This window comes from Sciurus vulgaris, assembly GCF_902686455.1.
Source record: "Sciurus vulgaris genome assembly, chromosome: 17".
NCBI lineage: Eukaryota > Metazoa > Chordata > Mammalia > Rodentia > Sciuridae > Sciurus > Sciurus vulgaris.
The window spans coordinates 64,385,287-64,407,360 of record NC_136478.1 but is presented as its reverse complement, the minus strand read 5'-3'; the positions used below and the strand labels follow the sequence as shown (position 1 = coordinate 64,407,360).

General features: G+C 39.3%; 1 pseudogene across 1 annotated transcript; it reads right to left on the bottom strand.

The window, feature by feature from the left end:
* Positions 1–1,121: 1,121 nt before the first annotated feature.
* LOC306648539 (vomeronasal type-1 receptor 4-like) lies at positions 1,122–21,154 on the bottom strand (annotated as a pseudogene). The gene is made up of 2 exons: positions 21,052–21,154; positions 1,122–2,160 (listed from the first exon to the last, which is right to left on the bottom strand). The product of its transcript is annotated as a vomeronasal type-1 receptor 4-like (transcript).
* Between the last annotated feature and the right edge of the window lie 920 nt (positions 21,155–22,074).

Sequence of the window (22,074 nt, the reverse complement as noted above, 5' to 3'; positions counted from 1 at the left end):
AAAAATTAACAATGAAGACTATTTAAAGAAATGCTCACTCTAAAAGAGGGTGCAGTGGTAACACTTTCCCTGTGGGATAACTTCCTACTCTCCTGAGAATTAAGACCATTAAGACCATTATACATTTATGAGAGATGTTCACATGAAAAACTGTGTTAGGTACTTGTTAGGAGAGAAGATTAGAACAGAACATGTCTAATAAGGTAACTCAACATTTCAGTGAATATTTTTTGGGATAGATCCAGGAAATCTGATCACTGTGTTGTCCAACATCTGTACACTGCATAATTCCTCAGCCTGTAGCCACATGTTCTGCTCAACACCCTAAATCTGGGTGCAGTCTCCAGTGACTCTTCTCAGGGCACAGGTGGGTGCTAGTTGTTGAATCTGGAAAGTCAGCACAGGAGCAATCCAGTGTTTATGCAGAGTAGACATGTAGGTATTGAAGTCCTGCCAGAAACAGCAGAGTGCCAAAGCTCAGGAGAGGGATACACTGCTATTTTACCTTTTCTGATGCAGCCTGAGAAGAGGAGAGTGCCCCTGACAAAGAGGGAAGCACCAATGAGGAACAACACAGAGGGAGAGCAGTGTCTGGTGAGCCTCAGCAGAACTTCTTAAACTGCACTTCAAAATCCATATCCTCTATTCTCGAGAACCTCGAGTTTTCTACTTCACTCCTGGGGATCCGGCAGCTAGGTTAGCACATGACATCAAAACATGAAGTTCCTATTAATTATCCAATCATATAAAAATGAAAAATTCACAGGGCATAAGGGAGAGAGAAGAAGAATGCCCACTCTAGACAAAGAGAAATAATTAATGACTGGTGAGCAGATGCTCCACACAGAGACCTCAGACATGCTTTGGACAGGGAGTACATGATTCTGGCCATAAAGGTGTTCTGACTGAACTCCCCACAAGAACCATGACAGTCCTCATGGAGGAAGCTCACTAAAGTCTAGCTACCCCAACAACCCAGGCTACCCAGCAAGTACCAGCAGGCTAGTGCAAATACCTAAGTCTAGTGTAAAAATCACCATTCCCATGATGTGTGTATAATTATGCTTCATATTTTGGGCTAGAATAAATAAGCAAATAAGAATTGTGCAAAAACTTACAGTTTACATGTTTGTAATAAGATCAGGGTTTTTTAAATTCTGTTTCCAGGCAAAACAGAACCTCAAATCTTGACTGAAGAGCAGAAAGGGGCTGATAGCTGGGAAACACCCAGTAACTATTGCACCCATGTGCACCACAAACCATTTGGGATTAGAAATAAGAATCAACCAACACTGAAAAATGCAGGAAAGTGTATAAAAAGAGACAAAGGTGCTCACCAGGGCAAGGATGGTTTTAGTGGCTCTAGACTCAGGGGAGGACCTGTGGGTGCAGGCCTTATGAATGTGAATGTGCTTCATTCTTTGCTTGTGCCTGTGCAAGATGAGCACCATGGAGCTGCTGGACCAGAGCATGAGGCCCACACACACAGCATCAGGGACTGTTAAAAATGCTGCCAAGATTGACACTGTAGTTGTGTCAGGATGAGTAGCAGAACAGTACCCAACATCCTTTATGTTTGTCACACTTGTATTGCTCCATTTTCCAGTTATATAAATAAGATTAAAAGTATTTATAAGCATGTAGATGATCCAGCTCAGGGACACGGAGAAACCAATGTACCTGGGAGATTTGACTTTAAGGTCTGCCCACCTGGAGTCCTCAGGACTTATCTTTATGGCTTAGAAGATACTCAGAAGGCAGGTGCTGACAAGGGACACACCCCTTTCCACTCTGTGAACATAGAACATAGCTTGCATCCAATGTCACTGTGGAAAACTTTCACTCCAAAACTTTCTACTCTCTGGGGAACTCCCCTACACAGGAGGCTTAACAAGTTGGCCACAATCAAGTGCTGAAGAATCATGTCTGTGTATTTTACCCTGCACCCAGTGAAATAAAGAACCAGGTAATGGAGGAGAAGAGAGGAATTGCCCAGAGCTCCAACCACAGTCTGTGACAGATAGATGATTCCCATAGCCACATCAATGGCTGCCAGTTTCCTGCTGTCCCAGCTGGAATGCCCTGCAAGGGAAGAGGAGTCCTGGGCTTCATATGTCCTGCCAACCAAGAGCCAGCATTTCCCACTCTGTGGGGTTTCCACTATAAATGAACATGTTTTTCTTTTACTGGCAGGTTTTGATGAGGTTTGTGTGAATCTTCAAATGCGTGAAATACATATAACATCCTCCTATGAAGGCAGCACATGGCAACTCCTTGAATTTTCACAACATAAGGCAGGTTATTAGGTGACTTTGCACAGTGACCAGAACTTGTTCATTCAGAAAGGAAAAATGTGTCTACATTTATGGCTATACTAGGGGAATTGAGGGGACTTGAGTCTGGCTGAGTGACAAGAGTCAGTGCAGGGAACCACCAGACCTCCATAAGAGTGGTGAGTGGAGTTCTTCAAACAATCCTTTTCTGTGTTTATTTTTTTTTTCTAAATTCATATTACCTTCTAAACTGTGAGTTAGTTAAGGTTTCATTGCAATGTGTTTCCATAGGCTTGGAAAGAATAATTTTACAAGACAATGTCAATTATGACAACATGGACACTTTTTATTAATTCAGATGCTCTGATGGAATTATAATTCAGCAGGCACCTCTCTAATAGTGAGTAATGTTCATGGAGCCCACGCATTAGGACAGCTAACACAGGACCCACTTGGTTTCACGTTAGGAACACCCAAGTTTCCCCATACCATGTGCTAAGCTTCATGATGACATGAAGCATCAGTACTGCAGGATGGTAGCAGCATAATTGATAATTTCAAAGGACACACTCTGAAGTGTGATCAATACCTAAGTTTGGTAAAACTGTTAGCAAGGAATCAAGATGGGTGACTGATATTACAATGGAAGCCATATAGACACACTGTTATAGATACAGAATGAAATCTTGTGCATTCAAAATATTGAAATAGCAGATTTTGAGCTGTCATTAAAATACATATATTCAGCAAACATTGCTTAGAGAGAATTAGGCTGATAAAATGGAGCAGAAGGTGAAGATGTTTACCATATATCTCTGCACACTCATGTCATACTCCACAATGAAATTCCTAAACCAGAGGATGTATATGATACGATGAGGAGAATATTTTTAAATAGGTGTAAACAAGATCTATGGATAATATGTGGTGTTGGAAATGCACAACTATTATATTCAAATTTACTTATAAATTTCTTATTACTTCAAGAGGGAAATGGCCTGAAAAATTCATAGACAACAGATGGTTTCAGGATTGGTACGATGATTATCTCCACAAGCTGCACCAAGCCCAGAGTAAGAGAAAAGTTTCTACTCAAGCATCACCATGGAGATCAATTTCCACACAGCTTTAGAAATTCCTGTGAATTCCTACTCTATGTGACAAGCTTGCAGATATTTTTTGCCCAATTCTAGAAATCCAGAAAATTAGCATAGTTTCTGTAAGGGAGATTAAGCCATGTACTGATTTTAATGTCACCTTAAAAATTGGTGTAGTCTGGTTCAGCACCCAGTGTCGGTGAGGATCATTGTATATTCAACTAGGCTGCAGGATCTGTAACTCCATTGCTTTTCACTGCTACCCCACGCCCCATGAGTTATTCTGCTTTCTGTGGCTCTAGCATTCAATCCAGTTCAATACAGAATCCTGTGATTTGAGGTAATCACTTACCCAGACTCTTAAATAGGTCTTTTCTGACAGATGCTGCTCTCAGACTGAAAAATATTCACCAGGCTTTTTCTCTTCTCCAGGATGTTGATGTCAGTGCAGAGGCTTCTGTGACCAGGATGCATGGTACAGGGAGGCAGCCAGCTCCTGAGATACGGGTCTGTGACTCTGTGACCTCATCTCCCCTGGGACCTGCAATTATCACTGTGCCTGTAGCAGCAATGGGCTGCAGGCTTGGAGAGCTGAGGACACTTCTGAGAACTTTCTTCCCAGGTAAAACTTTTCAAAAACAATTATGTTTCTTTTTGTCATCTCTTCAGTGCATGCAGGAGTGTTCAGAGGTGCTCCTACTTATTCATGATCCCTGGAGGCACACAGTGATATGCTGGGGAACAGTCAATACTGTGGTCTAATATGCGAGGGGTTGGCAGCCCCACTGCATTCATTGTTTCCCATACTTAGTTGCTTCCTATTCCTCATTTACCAAAGTAAAACTCTCATTTTACCTACTAGTAGAGAAATGGAATGAGACAAAACACCTGGGAAGGATTTTAAAATTCACACAAGTGAAAGAAGAGCATGATGATAACAATAAACTCTGGTCATCCTTCAACTCAGCTGGACAAGTACAAGTCCATTCATCCTCACTCATTCACATAACTCAGTGCCAGTTAAGATGAAAAATTTTGAGGGAAATATACTTTACCAATGTTGATCACATTAGTGATAGGAGGGATTCATACAAGGAATAGAGAATGCTCTAAATGGTACCTCAGAATCAACAGTAGCAGCATCAGATGGTTTGTGGGGCATAAATGGCTGAGCACAAAAAGGGAGTGCTTTCTGATATTTCTAATTCCTCCAATCCCAAAAACATTCTATTTACAATGAAAACTTATAAATTGCCAGTAAACATATGGAGCTGAAGAATATCGTTCTAAGAGAAAGAAGCCAATTCCCCAAAACCAAAAGTCGAATATTTTCTCTGAAATGTGGATGCTAATTCAGAGTGGGGGCTAGCGAAGAATAGAGTTACATTAGACTAGGTAGAGGTGAGTGAAGGGAGGGGATGGGAAGGAGAGTAGAATGAATCAGACATTATTACTTCATGTGCATATGTAATTATATGATTGGTGAGATTCTACCTTATATATTACCAAAAGAATGAAAAATTATACTCCACTGACATGTATTACTAATTAGAACAAATAAAAATTTTTAAAAAATAAAAGAAGCAAATATGAAAGTAGGTGGTATGGCTTGGGGTTTTGGATGTAATAAAGGCACAATTTCAACCTCAAAAAATTTTTTCTGTGAGCTCTCCCACTTACATCAAGACTTGTGGTAGGGCAGTGCAGTGGTTGGGGCAGGGATTCTACATGGATGTGAGGAGAAGGCATGAGAAAGAGGACACAGGGAGAGGGCAGGGGACAAGACAGGGAAGCAGTTCCTGGGAAGCAGAGGAAGAGCAGGGGAGGAGAAGGAGAAGGGGAAAGGAAAGGAGGTGGAATGCAGAAGTCAGCACATGGCTGTGCTTGAGCACAGAGGGAGAGAATTGTTAATGGATATTAAGGACACAGAGCACATTTGGTTCTAGAGACTTGTGGTGATGTTTCCATGGGATGTAAGGGCTTCTGGAGGTATGGCCTAAGAGAATGGGATAATGGTCAGTTGTTAACATTCATAGAATACCTGAGTTGTTAATAAACAGGGTTGAGGGGAAGGCAGGAATATGAGAGGCATCTGATGTCCTGGATTTAAGTACAGGCTATAAGCAAAGTGGTTAAAGAGGAGGCAGAGTCTGGGGAGATAGTGGGTCTTGCAGAGAGACAATTTAGAAACAGTGCAAAGAAGGAGCTAGGAGGGGAGTGTGTTGAGAGAACCAAGGAGGCCAAGAGATGTCGGGGGCTGTGCCATGTTGGCGGCGCCAGGACGGCACCTGATCACATCGGCAGCGAGGAGGTTAATTGACATAAGCACACTCAGGTGATTTTCTCATCCACGCACACAATGTATGTGCATGTGTTCTTGAGCACTAATTGCCTGCTCACAGCCTCTCGCCTAATCTTTGCGTAAGAGGTGTGGCCCTGCTCTCCGAGTCCTGGAGGTGATATAAGCGTAGGCAGAGCGAGACATACACACAGCAGCCATTAGAAGCAGCCAGAGGGAAAAACATGCTACAGCAGCCATTAGCAGAAAAGTAGTAGCAGAAGACACGCAGCACAGCAGTAGCCAGAGAAGAAGACACGCCACAGCAGCCATTAGCAAAAAAGCCAGAAGAAAGAACACAGCAGCGAGTAGGGGCAGTGGCAGAAGGCAGATCGTGGAACGGAGAACTGAGACGTATCACTAGGGCACCTTAGGTGGACGTACCCTTAGTTCACAGGATGCAGGACTTTAAGGCATAGCAAGTTTCTCTCTTAAGCAAAGTCTCTCTCTCTGATAAGCAAAGTTTCTCTCTTAAGCAAAGTCTCTCTCTCTGATAAGTAAAGTCTCTCTCTCTCTCCTCTCAAAGCAAGTAAACCTCATTTCCTCTATCCTCTATAAACAAGCAAGAAAGCAGTGCACTAAAGAGAAAGATAGAAGTGCCTCAGTTTCCACTCCACCACCCATAAGACCCGTGCAAGTTGTTGCTGCAGGTGGTGACAAATATCCATGGATTTTGGAACCGCAAAGAGTCAGCGACAAGTGGTGGCCTGTCCGGGGAAGAGAACCATGAATAGCAAAAGAAACATGAGAAAGATCAAGTTACACAATGGACTATATTCGACAGTTCAAGACTAAGTATGAGGACACATTGCTCCATTCATGTGGCATAGCTGGAGGACCTGCGAAGACACCATTGAGACCAAAGAATGTGTCTTGACTTACACCACACACACATTAAACAGAGAACTGCACACCCAGGAGAAAAATGGAGGAGGATGGGGTTGGTAGGGATGGGTTTGGGATTGAATTGGGAGTTGAGGGTACCCAGTCACAGTTCAGAATTAAGGAACTCCATCCTTATTTTCTGCTCCAGTATTTTCATGTCTCTCCAAGTCTCAGTGTTCATTATTGAGTCTTAGAGCATTCACCCTGCCACCTTCCTCTCTGGTCAGTCATGCCTTTACTGTCTTCCCTCTTGGCAGTGGAGGGGTCAGAGCTTACTCTCTGGCTCTTTCCTGCCACCTTCCTCCTCTGCCTCTTTTTCTATCTTGTAGCCTTAACAACTCCCAGGGTATTTCTACCCCACCAGTAGACTTTAATCCATTTGGCTGTTGAAAAGTTTTGTCTTGACACAATGTGGAGGCCATGGTTAAAGGAAGGTCATATCCCCTTCTTGATCAGGTCATTATCAAAAGAACATCTCTAACTGGGCTCTCACTCACGTGCCTGCAAGGCACCTGACTAAATTCCCTGAGGACCAGGTCCAGACAAGGGAGAGTCCCAAAGTCCAGGGCCCATGGAATTGTTCACATCAGTCAATGCACAGAGCACTGGGGAGACCTGGAAACCCCATCCTGTTTACTCTTAACAAGCCTTCTCCATCTTGCTGTTACCAAGTCTCTAGGAAAAATCCTGTGTGTTCTCCCTGGCACCTGTTCTGCACTGCAGCTGTAAGTAGAGAGGATTCTGCAGTTATTCTATCCAGAGGTCAGTGGGTTGTGTCTTTCCATCATCTCTGAATCAGAGAACACAGCCCCCTCCTCTCCTGTTCTTTAATCCCTGGGGAACATTAGGTCTCCAGCAATTTTTCTGCCTCTGCCCATCAGTGAGTTCAGTCAATGGGCACCCTCTCCTTTTATCATCTGTGCCTGTGACCATGGCCAACTTTCTCACCCCAGATGCAAATGACTCATTCACTCAGTTTTTTTGCCCATCTTGCTTTATTGTGCCCTGGAACACACAGGGCACTTAGGACAATCTTCACATTTTACCCAAGTGCACCCCACCACTGCCATCTCTCCCTATTCCACTCTCTGCAACACCTGACCCCACCCTCTGCACCTCTGCATCATCATGCCCTACCTCTCATCTCCACTCTCTCACACCACTCACTGTCATGCCCCACACTTCAGTTTTCTCTTCACACCACCCAGATTGAGAGCAGTCATTGTCTGTGTAAAGGCTGTGTGGTGTGGTGGGTTTTGAAGGAATAGAAAGAAGTACATGACCACCCTTTCTCTGGTATTCATGGACTTGCTGATATGCACAAGTGTATTTATGTGCAGAGTTACTGAGCTGCACACAGCAGCTGCCATGTGAGTAGTGTGTGCCATGTGAAAGTGAGTGGGTGTGTGACACTTGCTCTGTGTTCACTTGTGAGTGTGGCAGCGCTCTGCTTTATGCTTTGAGCAGAGCCCTGCTGCTGTGCCACTGGGGCACATCTGATAACTGACATCTTCCCTCTTCCTATTCTCCATCCTAACGATGGGGGAAGCCAGATGAGTCTCATTCACATGCAAGGTCAAGTTATGTTCCTCAGGTCATGGACACAGGAATGAGGGAATCCAGACTCTGGGCGTGCTGGAGGATGAAGAAATGACTGTCTCTACAGTCACAAATGATTCATGACTCCTGACAGGGCAGAGCTGGGGTGCAGCCTTTTGCTTCCCCTTTAAAAGCCCATGGTGTCCCTGGAAGTGGGTCTCACAGCCTCTTCAACAGAAGCTTTCTGTGCTTCTACTTTGCAAGAAAACATATTTCTGTGTTTCTACTTTGCAAGAAAAAAATATTTCTTGCTTTAGCTCAAAACTTTATCCATATTATTGAATTGGCATTGGTGGTAAGAACTGAGGATAGGACTCAGCTGTTGTTGTCAAATGTGCATGAAAGTTATTGTGTGTGGGAAATGTGTGCAAGGGTCTGAAATTGAGTTCTTAGCATATGTGAGTACATACTGTGGTTTACATATTGATTTAAATGTGGAAATGCATTTGACTGTGTGTTGTCAAACCTGTGGCTCTATTCCATGATAAGTAAATAAACTGTACACTGAAGAATTAGCCTAACCCAGTGATATTGGCAGGTCAAGGAGAGACAAGAGCAACATAGATTATATTGACATTTGCAAATGTACGTAATGGATGTTTAGCATGGAGGTTCCATTTCTTTAAATCCCCCTCTACACCTCTCTGGCTCCTCCAAGGATTAGATATACTCACATGATCCCACCACTGCCTGGGTCCTTGTCAGTACTGTATAAAAATCAGATTTTCTGGTGAACATGTTCACTTTCCTTTTTTTTATAAGAGATCATTAAGCAGAGACCAGGAGGTGTACTGAAGGGGAAAATCAGCCTTATCCCCTTGAGTCCTGCATTTGCCTTTAGCTACTGATCAATGGTCTTCAAGACCTTAATAGCTCATTCCTGAGAGGAGTGACTGTGTTTGCCTGAGGGCTTAGTTACCAGATGCTTTAATGATGTTAATTGTGCTGAGTTTGGCAACCTGCAGTGAATATGCAGCCTCAGGAGGAGTTGAGGGTAAAATCAGTAATGTGGACACAGTGTGACAGGCTCCTGGAGAAGCTCTGGGCACCAAGGCTTAGGTGAGATGCCCTGATTCACAGTATCCAGAAGTGTTTTCTCATGTGCTTGGAAACCAGTGCCTCTGTTATCCCACAGGAAGGAGGATGGGGAGCTCCAATTTGGGACCCTCACCTGAACTCTATCGGCTTCTTCCCTGGACTGACTCTTATCTGTGTCCCTTCCCTGTAGTGAACCACAGCCAAGAGCCTAATGGTTTTCGGTGAATGTCATGTGTGCTTCTAGGGAGTTAATGAAACCAGGGTTGATTTGGGAACTCTCAGACTCATAGAAGAGTGTGAAGTTATTGTTGCTTTTTGTGTCCTGTGTCCATTAAATAGTTCATTTGATCTGAAATCCTCACCAAAGGAGGATATACATGAAAGTCAGTTTTGTGGGGCAAAAGAATTGATCGATGCTTTACCATGATATTGTACATTTCTTCCTTAGTTACTACTTATTGCATAGTCTCCTAATTTTCTGTATGAAAGTATGTTTAAGAATTCTGAACAACCTTCATTGTTATTGGATTAAGATGGTAACTTTTGCTAATAGGATACTTCAGATATATGAGATAATTTGTTGGCCAATCTTCAAATGCTGATGAATTTATTTGTTAGAGACTGTTATAAGCAGTTCTCTTCTAGTGATATTGTTCTTATAAGACTTCCTACCACTCCTGGGGTAATAGTCATATTTTTTTTAAAAAATTAGTTGTAGATGGACACAATACCTATATTTTATTTATTTATTTTTATATGGTACTCAGGGTCAAACCCTGTGCCTCACAGTTGCTAGGCAAGTGCTTCACCACTGATCTACTACCCCAGCCCCCATACAGTAATTTTGCCTACAATACTTTCATATCATCATTTCCAAATTAATTCATTCAAATACATCTGAGTCTAGGATTGTCATAACACATGACACTATGTTCTTCCTTTAGCTCCTAACTTATTAGACATACTTCTCATATGTTTTCTTATTTTATTTTTTATCAGAGTATGTTAGATACATGAAGGTGAATATCCGAATGTCAAGAATTAGCAAGATTTTAAGCAGACAATCTCAGTAATTCCTTCATAGTTCAAACCTCAATATTTCCTGAACCTTTCATATGAGATCCATTCAGCATTCAGGAACTAAGAAAAAACAACAGCCTTTCCCAAATTTCTCAATACTTATTTTGAAGTTACTAACACAAAACTGTTAGTTGCCTCAGTGATTAGCAAGTGGGGAAACAGTTTCTCAGCAATGTCCTGTGCTCCCCAAGACTGCACTATCATTGCCTCTACAAGTGAGGTGATTATTGTGGTCCTGTTTCCTGAATTATAAATCAATCACCTAAGGTATATAGCACCCTACTCCCACTTGTCAACTGCTTTAAAATTAAAAGACACACTTATGCATATCTTATAGGTCAAGAAAGAAAGCACAAGAAAAGTTAATAAAAAGTTCTTTGAACTAAGCAATAATGGAAGCTTATATATCGGACTCTCTGGAATGAAGCAGTACTTGGATGAACTTTTTTAACTTAAAGTATTTGTATCAGAAAGAACAATCAAATTATTTTCACATTAGGTAGTAGGAAGGAGAAAATAAGAGTACGAGCATAAATACAGAAGAAACAGAGAAGAAATAACACAGCTAAAATTTGATGAAATCCAACAAGTCTAATCAAGAAAAAAACAAGAGCACAAAAATTAATATCAATGGAAAGGGAGCTACCAAAATAACCCTAAAAATGCTAAAAGTATATTAAGGTAATACTATGATTTCATGCCAACATATGTGATAGCTTACATAACATGGTCTATATTAGAGAATGATCTGTGTGCAGCTGATAAGAAAGTGTGTTTAATCACTGAAGGATGAAATATTCTAAAAGGGCTGTTTATAAAGTCTAAGTGATCATTTGCATTTTAAAGTTCTATTGCTTCTTAATTTAGTTCTTGTTTGAAAGATCTATCCAGTGGTGACACAGGCATAGTAAAGTGATCCAATAATATTGTGTTGTGGTCTATTTGATTATTGAAACTGAGAAGGTTTGTTTTAATATACAAAGATGCTCCACTGTTTGGGTCATAAATATTTATAACTGTTATGTATTGTTGGTATATAACTCCCTTAAGCAGTAGGAAATGGCCTTCTGCCCTCCTGATTAACTTTGACTTGAAGTGCACTTTATCTGGTATGATGATAAAAGCCCCTGCTTGTTTACGAGATCCATGTAAAATAATATGTTTTTTTCTTTTTATTTTTTTTTTGCCATTCTTTCACCTTCAGTCTGTGGATGACTCTGAGTATGAGGGAAATCTCTTAGAGACAGTATATTGTTGGGTCTTGTTTTTTATTCAATATGCCAGTCTATGTCTTTTCATTCCTAGGTTTAGGTCATTTATGTTCAATGTTATTCTTGACAAATGATTTTTGTTCCCTGTCATTTTGATTTATTTTTCATTTTAATTTAAATTAGTTTCTCCTCTACTTGACTATTCTTCTAAAGTCATTTGTTGCATTGCTGGTTTACACTTTGATTTTTCATTTCTTCATCATGAAATATTTTGTTGAGAATGATTTGTACAGTAGACTATCTTATTGTTAATTCTTTTAACTTTTGTTCATCAGGGAATGCATTTATATAATTGTCAACTCTGAAGCTTAATTTTGCTAGGTATAGTATTCTTGAATGGAATCCATTTTCTTTCTGAGCTTGCTATATATTATTTCAAGACCTTCTAGCTCTGAGGATCTAGGTTGAGAAATCAGCTGAGATCTGGACTGCTGTCCCTTGAAATATTGTCATTTTACTATGACACTATTCAAACTTCTATCCTTGTTCTCTATGTTAGGCATTTTCATAATACTGTGCCTTGGTTTGGGTCTGTTATAATTTCATATATTTGGGGTCCTGGAAGTCTCCTGTAATTTATCTTTTATTTAATTATTTGTTTTGGGAAATTTTCAGGTATTATTTCATTGAAAAGATTGTGCATTTATTTATTTATTTTTTGTATCTCTAAACCTTCATCTATCCCAATAAATCTTAAATTTGGTCTTTTCAGGTTATGCCATATTTCTTCATGAAGTTCTGTTCATGGTCTCTTAACATCTTTTCCCCATGGTCAACTTTATTTTCAAGATTACATATTTTGTCCTCATGCCCCAAAAAATCTGTCTCCGAAGTTATCTAGCCTGTTGGTGAAGCTTTCCATTGATTTCCTAACTTGGTTTATTAAAGTCTTCATTTTGAGATTTTCTACTTGAACTCTTTCAGAATTTCTGTCTTTATTGAAGTTATCTTTCACTTCCTATATTCTTTTCTGATTTTACTCCTTATATTGTCCTTTACATGGCATATTTGTTTAACTATGTATAATCCAAATTTCTTCTCGGACTTATGTTTCACCATGGTGTCATTGGATTCTATTACTGAAGTAGTTTGGTTTGTTTAGGTTGATTTTCCCCTGGGTTTTTTATGTTATTTGTGTGTGTACCCATCTAACATCATGGATCCGAGGTAGTTCCGTTCCTACTCTGTGAACCTGCAGAGCCTCTGAAGGTTTCAGTGCCTCACTGTTTAGGGGAAAACAATATAACAACCAATGCAAACAATACATAGCATTAAATCAAATAGTTTCCACAATGATGCTTACAATATTAATTATCACATAAACAAAAATGATGTGATCAGTTATTGCCTACAACAAAAACAGCAAGTATCCAGACAGTTTACAATTACAAATCATGGATGTGATGATTATGAGGAAGAAGGAGAGACAATAGAAATAAAAAAAATTAAAGAGGGAAACAGAGAACAATACAGATTGTCAGAAAAAAGGGAATCAAGGGGAGCAAGAAAAAAATCAAGTAATAATTTTTTAAAAATTAGAAATAAAAATAAAAGAATACAGTACTAATATATACTAATCAAAAATTCTAGTCCTCAAAAACCTGATCCATGAAAAATAACTGGCTTCAAAAATGCTAGAAATAAGAAAAAACAAATATGTGTATGTATAAATGTCTACATACCATTTGGTCACAATTGAACATAGAAAAGGGAAAAAGAAAAAAAATCTTGAATGATAGTTAAAGAATTCTTTCCACTCAAGTTCAAAATATTCTCAGCTTCTCTTCTCAGCACACTCTTCCTGTCTTCAAAGGAATAACAGAGGGGCCACGAGGTCTTACTGGTCACTGAGCCGTGACACACTGGGAGAGAAGAATATATATAAAGTGGAAATATAAGTTCTTAACCCTGAAGTCTGGCTTCAGAATGTTATGTATTTTTCTCCAATTACATGTCCAAACTGCTTCACTTTACGTCTGGACTCCCACAAATGTCCTTTCTCTTCAGAGTTGGGAGTTGTCAAATCCAAGCTTCCATAGAAGATTAAGATAAAAGTCTCTTATTCTGTCATGTTTGCTGAGGTCACTCCACCTAAAGTATTTTATTTTAAAAATACCAAAACAAACAAAAAGAGAAAACACAAGAACCCCTTCCACTGTGTGAGTGATGGGATTTTAAATTATTGCAGCTTAAAATTTCTTCAGAACTAAGTACTAGTTGTGAAGAAGCCACAGACTCTGATTCCATTGAAAGCACTTTGGAAGAGGAAACAACCAGAAAATAATCAAAAGCGAGTTTTCCTTTCCACTTACCAGGAACCTCTGAGGCTATTTCTGGCACTCTAAGAGAAAAAGAATTTTTACCTTCCTTCACACTTCTCCAAGCCGTGGGTCATCTGGTACTATTGCCTTTTCCAGAAAGAAAACACCTTCTTTCAGAAATAACAAAGCAAGCTGAAAAGAGACATTCAAAGTTGAAAGATGCCAGATTGTAAAAGAACAATTAGGAAATGTAAGTCTATGTTCTAGAATCTATTTTTATATTTTTATATTTTGTATTTTGTCCATGGCAAAATGTATTCCAAGCATTTTGAAATGAGGCATCCTGCTGTTGTCACACATTCTCTGACAAGTGGCATTAAAAAAAATTCAGTAGTGTGTGAACTCCTTAATTCTGATGATGTTAATTCCCTTAATTCTAAGTTGGTTTTATGATAGTGTGTGTTTTGATGCAGAGGTAGCATTTTGAATTACTTTTCAGGATGTAGTATTCATGTGCATTAGTTTAGTGTTTCTAAGTAATATGGGCAGTGATGCTGTACGTACCATGCAGATGATTGCAAAGAAAATGTTTAAATTTGAAGCACCACAGGATATTTCAAAACAGTGCACATATTTGGTTATTTTCAGCCAAGCTAAACATACCTATTTCACAGTATACTATATTATATTTAGGTCTTCTATTTGGAATTGACTTTTGTATAGAGAGACATTATTCTTCAGCCATGTGGACAATCATTCCCCTTCACCCATTAATCTAAAAAGTTGTCCTTTATCAGGGGCAAGTTCTTGGCATTTCAGTGGAAGATCCATGAGCTATGAATGCTTGGGCTTACTTCTAGGCTCTCTTTTCTGACCTAATGATCTGTGTCTCATTCTGTGCCAACATCTTACTATTTTGGTTACTAGTGCTTTGCAGTGTATTTTGAAGTCAGGTGGCATCATGCCATCTGCCTTGTAATTTTTGCTCAAGATTGCTGTGAGCATTCAGATATTTTTGAGTTTGAAACAAAAATGTATTTTTTATATAGTTTTGTGAAGTCCAATTTGCATTTTAATAGAGATTAGATTGATTCTGTAGATCACTGGGAATATTGAGGATACCTTAACAGCATTGATTCTGCTAGCTTATGTACATGTCATGTCTTCTCACAATTTGTGAGTCTTCTTTAAATTTTATAACCCATGTGTTAGCATTTTCACCATAGAGACCCTTCACCTCTTTGGTCAAATTTAGTTTTAGATAATTTTTGTAGTTATTGGAAGTGGTACTGCTTTTTAAATTTCCTTTTCATATAATTTGCCTTGACATCTATCAATGCTGCTAGAGCTTTTCTGTTGTTTTATATTCAGAAAAATTTCTAAATTTTTTTTTATTAGCTATAGTAGTTTTTGAGAGTCTTTGGGCTTTACTGTGTGAAAGATCATCTTGTGTGCAAACAATGAGTTTGACTTTCTCTCGCCCAATTTGACTGCCCTTTATTACTCTTGCTCAGGTTAGTCAAAACATTCAAACCACTTTTGCTCCCATGTTCTGATTTTGTCAAATTTTCATTTTTGTGACCAAACACAACTAGAACAACTAAGAGGACATAAAGTTCATTTTGGGTCATGGTATCAGAGGTCTCAGTCCACAGAAGGCTGATGCATTGCTGTAGGCTCAAGGTGAAGCAGAGCCACCATACGGGAAGGGTGTGGTGGAGAGAAACTGCTCTTCTCATTGGAGGAAGGAAGCAGAAGACAAGGAAGGAGGGAGTATTCCATAGGGAAGATGCCCTTTCCAGAGCATGAATTAAAAACAATTTGCTTAGTAGTAAGAAATTAGACATTCTGCATTTTTCCATTGGCTTAAAGAGCAAATTGACAATGCAGAATTATTAAATAAAATGTCCCCTTAAAAGAGAGTTCAGTGGTCACACTTCGCCCAAAGGATAAGCCCCTGCTCTCCCAGATAATTAAGACCACTATTCCTCCATGATACATGTTCACATTGAAAACTACTGAGCTTCTGCAGGAAAGGAGATGGTAACAGAGCATGTCTAATAAGCTAACTTATAATTTCAGTGAACATTTTGGAGATGGACCCAGGAAATCTGGCCATGGTTTTTCAATCATATGTAAACTGTGGAATTTCTCAGCACTTAGTTGGAACTTCTTCTGGGCATCTTAAGGTTGGTTGCATCCCATAGAGACTCTTCTCAGGGCTAAGGTGGGTGCTTGTTATTGATGTCTGGAATGTCAGCACAGAAGCCATCAGTGTGCATTCATGGTAGATGTGCAGATGGTGAAGTCTTGGCAGGAATTCCAAAAGCCCAAGACTCAGGATGGGGATACACTGATATTCCACCTTCACTGGTGCAGCCTGCCAGCATGAGGGAGCCATGACAATGGGAGACAGCACTGAAAAAAAGTACAGAGGAAGAGCAGTGCTTTGTGAGCCTCAACTGGGCTTATCTTAAGCTGCAGGTCAACAACCTTGTCCTCTATCCTGGAGAGCCTTGAGTTTTCTACTTCATTCCTAGGAATTCCAGCAGCCAGGTTAGCATGAGATGGCATCATACCATGAAGCCCCCATCCATTATCCAGACACTCAAATCAAGAAGAGAAAATTTTCATTTGGGTTTTACTATATGTAAGATCATCTCATGTGTAAACAGTGACCATTTGAATTCCTCTTTTCCAATTTGACTGCCATGTATTTCTCTTGAATCTTCACAATCATGAGGCAGGTGCTGAGATGACTTGCACAAAAACCAGGAGAACCCGGGCACCCAGAGGTTAAATGTGTGCCTAATTTCATCCTCTCATTGGGAGTAGAGGGGAGTCATGGAACCAGCTGAGTGGTAACAGTACTGTGAGCTACCAACTTCCAGGCAGCTAGTGAGTGGGTTGTATAAATGATCCAGCTCTATATTTAGTTTGTTTCAGAGTGAAGTCTCCTTAGAGACAGTACTGCAGGAGATGCAGGTGTGGATGTAGCTTTGGTGAGGAGGACTGTTGATACAGGGTTAACAGATGAGGAAGACCCTGTTACAGACTCCAGACATTTCAGCACACACTACCTGCTTTCCTCAAAACAGAGGAGATTGTCTAGGAAGACCAATGTGCACCTCACACTTGTCTCCTCTGAATCTAGGTTTAATCTAGGGCTGAACTCGCTCACCCATATGCATGTATAAATGCCATGTATGTGCATGCTCTAATTAATCTTCATGGATCCATGAGGGGGAAAATGTGTTAAGTAAAAACAGAAGTTAATTAAAGGTTCTTTGTAAGTAGAAGATGCTCGAGACCATAACTCTAGCATTTGCTGAGTGAAAAGTGTAGTTCAGAGAAGATTTGCTAAAATAGAGATAAAATATGTTGTTTTTTAAGACGTGTAAAAATGGAAACTAGTTTTGTGATCAGCTTGGAGGCAACCACTAAAGTAGAAACATAGTTCTGATCTTTATCAACAATCTAATGTTTTTCATCATAGATTTTAGTTGCCTTTCAAACTATGTCTTAGTACTGACAAAAAATATATGTCAATTGCCATTTGCTATTTAAAAGTTTGTTCAAATTGGTTGCACATGACAGTAGAATGCACTTTGACACATCATATACCAATGGAGTATAATTTCTCATTTTTCTGGTTGTACATGGTGTAGAATCACAGCAGTTGTGTAGTCATATATGTACATAGGATAATAATGGCTAATTAATTCTACCAGCCTTACTTCCCCAATACCCCTTCCCCTTCCTCACTCTCCTCTACCTAATCTAAAGCAACTCTATTGTTCCCTAGACCCTCCATAGAGATTTATTGTGAAATAGTGCATATCACATAAATCATTTGGGCTTTGGTTTTTGGCTTATTTTGCATAACTGGATATTTTCTAGCTCTATCCATTTACTGCCAAATTTGACCATTTCATTCCTCTTGTTCTTCTTTTTTTAATTTGTTGTAATTAGTTATTGAGTTATTTATATATCCTGGATCTTCATGCTCTATCTGAGGTGTGTGTGATAAAGATGTTGTCCCATTCTGTAGGATCTTTCATGTTTTTATTTCCTTTGCTTAGAAGAAGTTTTTCAGTTTGATTCTTTTCCATTTATTGATTCTTGATTTTACTGCTTCTGCTTTAGGAGGTTTGTTACAACAGAATTCATGTTCTGGGCTGACATGATGAAGAATTGGGCAAGCACACCAAGGCAGGTATATAGAGCAGGTTTTATTTAAAGTTAGTAACACAGACTTCTCTTGGAAGGAGCAGGGGGCCATGGTTGGTATTCTAGTATCAGAAGAAGTGAGAGTGCCCTGCCCCTGTTATAGACTAAAGTTTCCTTTGTTCTTTGGCTCTCTTTCCCCTTATCTTACTCCTTCCTCCCTGTGTGACTAGGCCCAGAAATTATCACTGAACAAGTACAGACAGTACTCTACTGATCACAGAAGTGGCTTAACAGTTCCATTCCCAAAAGACTATTTCATATGAATTTTAGCAAAAAGATATTTAAAAAGTGATATTTTATTATCTCTACATTTAACATACATGAGACACTTCTAAACATCTAGACAAACTAGATGTTTTCAGTAAGAACTCAATTTGTCAATCATGTACATGAGAGTGTTGAAGAAACTTCACATATGTAGCAATAGTTCTAATTTGAAAATGTCTTCAAAATATGAGCATTCTGGTCCTTCAACCCAGTGAGCTAAAATGCTCAAATTTTTGGACAATAATCCTTCATAGGAATTGTAACACAAAACAAACAAAATTTGTTTACTAATTGTACTTATGTCATACATCGTCAAACTCCTTTACATCTAGAAAGACTAGATGTTGCTTAGGACTAATTTGTTCTTTTTTTTTTTTTTTTTTAAGAACAGAATCAATTCGACAGGGACATTTATCACAGATTCCATCCTCTAGGCAGCACAGATGTGGGAGACATGGTATATTTTCTTTTCTTTTGGGGGGCTTAGTTTTCCTTCTTTGAAAAAAGCTAACCAATATCATACCAAATATACTCAAATTCACATAAAGCACAGTAACCTACAACTTTCCACCCTCACAGAGAGCTTGAAGTCTTTTTTCTCAAACGGGGTCCCTAGCATTCTTGGCCAACTGTCAGGATCTAGTTCAACGTCGTCTTGTTTCCTCCTCTTCATTCCACCAACCTCCTTGCTTTCATCTAGTCCCTCCAATCTTTTCTTAGTACAACTGGAAGGATCCCAAAAGACATTCTCAGATTGCTGTGATTCCTGCCCCATCAAACTCCCTCACGGTACTTGGTAGATGCTATGGAATTGCCACAGACTGTTTACAGCAAGAAATATCACATCCAGCAGGGGTTTGTTCAGAACACTTTGACATCATGGTTAAAGAACATCTAAAAATATGTAGATGGAGTCTATCTTTAGATCCCTCCTCACACATCTATCCTGCTGTAACAGGAATAAAGCCATGTACCTTTCATAAACAGAAACACAAATATAATACTTAAGAGTCGTGCTAACAACACGCACACTGTGTATAGCACCAGGAACATATGAACAATCAGCAAAGATGGAATTCTGAGGGGTTTTATGCAAGGATCATAGATAATTCTAATTCATAAATATCAATCTATTATTTTATAGTCTTATATTCTCTAAACTCTGCCTAGCAGCAGCATTCATACTGTAAATACACAAATGTTTTAAATTTGCATTTAAAAGGGCAATTTCATAGGTTTATTCTTAGTCACAACAGAGATTTATCAGATACATTAAGTTTTCATCTTTTCCTGGAGGGCAGAGGCCAGACTATCATTGTTTACACCTTAGTAAACTAGACACAGGCAAGAAAATGATTTTTCAAAATAGTTAATCAGATTATTACTGTTGTCAACTTCTACTGACAGACAGTATAAACTGTGTCATTGTATATGTGCCATCAGAGAATCTTAGAGTGAGACGAGGCCCAAAACTCATTTTATTAAACTTTCATCCCCATGCATGAAGCTCCCTTACTCAAAAATGACATTTTTAAAAATTCTCTACTTAGATGCCTCCAATTATAAAAAGTCGCTCTTTATAGGCATGATTATTATAAAGTTCTGCCTTTCTTGAGGGGTCTTCTCACCATCTCTTTCAATAGGCCAGGCTATGCTATGTATCAGAGTAGTTCTTGAGTCTGGACTGCCCGGGTTCAATTCCCAGTTCTGCCATATATTACTTTTGTAACATTGGATAAGTCAATTTCTTTAAGCGTTAACATAAATTTAGAAGTTAACCACTTTTCATTACCTCCATGACTGTCTCACCCTGGGCCCCATCACCATCATTTCAGAAGTCTACTAGTTGGTCTTCCTGTCCCATTAATCTATTCTCAAAGTGACTAGTGCAACCTGCCATCTCAAATTTGGTAAAACAAAATGCCTCTTCTAATCCAAATCACGCACTGATTCACATTAAATTTAAAGTGCAAGTCTAATGGCTTAAAAGGTTCACATGCTTGCTCCACCACATTAGGCTCAGATTCCTCTCTGCACTCTCCTCTCACTTACTCAGGCAGCATTAGGCACACTGGTTTTCGGCTCCTGGACATAGAGGCACACTCCAGTACTTATTCCTTTGCTATAGCAGCTCCCACAGCCTAGAACCCTCATTATCTTAATGACTGCTTGCTGATCCATCTTCTTCAAGTCTTTGCCTCAGTCTCACATTCTCTCCACTACCAAATCTGGTTTCCCTATTTCACAAATACACATTTATTTATTTAATAAATGCAAATTGATCCCTGCATCCGTGCACCACTGCACTGCGCTTACTCTATTATTTTTCATACCATTTCTCACTTTACAACATACTATGTAACTTATTAACTGTTTTTGTATCAGTCATTATCTTTCTTCACTATAATGAAGTTCCTAAGGGCTGGAGATTTTTCGTGTTTGTTTACAGCACCTTCAACACAGTAAGCATTTAAAAAGTTTCTAAGCGAATGAATAAATTTTAAGATAGTAAATACATTATTACATGTATAGTACTTAAAATGGTGGCTGAAATATAATAGTGTTTTCATCTAATTATTATTAGTGCAGCTCTTGCTATTACTGTTCCTGGCATTAATTATGGAGCTGTTCTTCTTAGTATTATTTACTTCCCTGACTACTTCCTAAGCCATAGGAAGTACTGAAGGTCTTTGATCTATCAGGTCATCTCACCTCCAAATTCCTGGGCTATTTCAATCAAAGTTGACAGTCCATTAGAGGCCTCATCTTTGAAATTGTTCTCCCTCTCAGGATGGGGTGATTCCATGGGCACCATGATGCTTACCAAAGGACTTTCCCTTAATTCTCATTAGAGCACATAGCTGGTTGTGTCTTCCACTTTTTCTTTGTTCTTCCTTCTGGGAACCCAACATCATTTGCCTTGAGACTGTCTTCTTCAAAAAAGGACACTCGTGCATTTTCCAAAGTTATATGACAATGCAGTGTCCTTATGTTGCTTTTTTTAAATTAAAAATCATAAATTTACATAGGGTAATGTTCTTTGATTCGTTCTGTTAATTTTCCCCTTCCCCCAACCCTTCCCACCCCTCCTTTCCCTCTATACAGTCCTTCCTTTCTCCATTCTTGCCACCCTCCTTATCTCTAATCCTAAACCTAACCCTAACCCTAACTTTAACTCCTCCGACCCCACCTTATATGTCCTCATTCGTTATCAGCCAGATCATTCGTCCTTTAGTTTTTTGAGATTGGCTTATTTCACTTAGCATGATATTCTCCAATTTCATCCATTTGCCTGCAAGTACCATAATTTTATCATTCTTCATGGTGGAGTAATGTTCCATTGTATATATATGCCACAATTTCTTTATCCATTCATCAACTGAAGGGCATCTAGGTTGGTTCAACAATCTGGCCATAGTGAATTGAGCAGCTATGAACATTGATGTGGCTGTATCTCTGTAGGATGCTGATTTTAATTCCTTTGGGTATAGGCCAAAAAGTGGGATAGCTGGGTCAAATGGTGGTTCCATTCCAAGCTTTCTGAGGAATATACATACTGCTTTCCAGAGTGGCTGCACTGATTTGCAACCCCACCAGCAATGTATGAGTGTACCTTTTTCCATACATCCTCACCAACACGGATTGTTGCTTGTGTTCCTGATAATCACCATTCTAATTGGGGTGAGATGAAATCTTAGGGTAGTTTTGATTTGCATTTCTCTTATTACTAGAGAT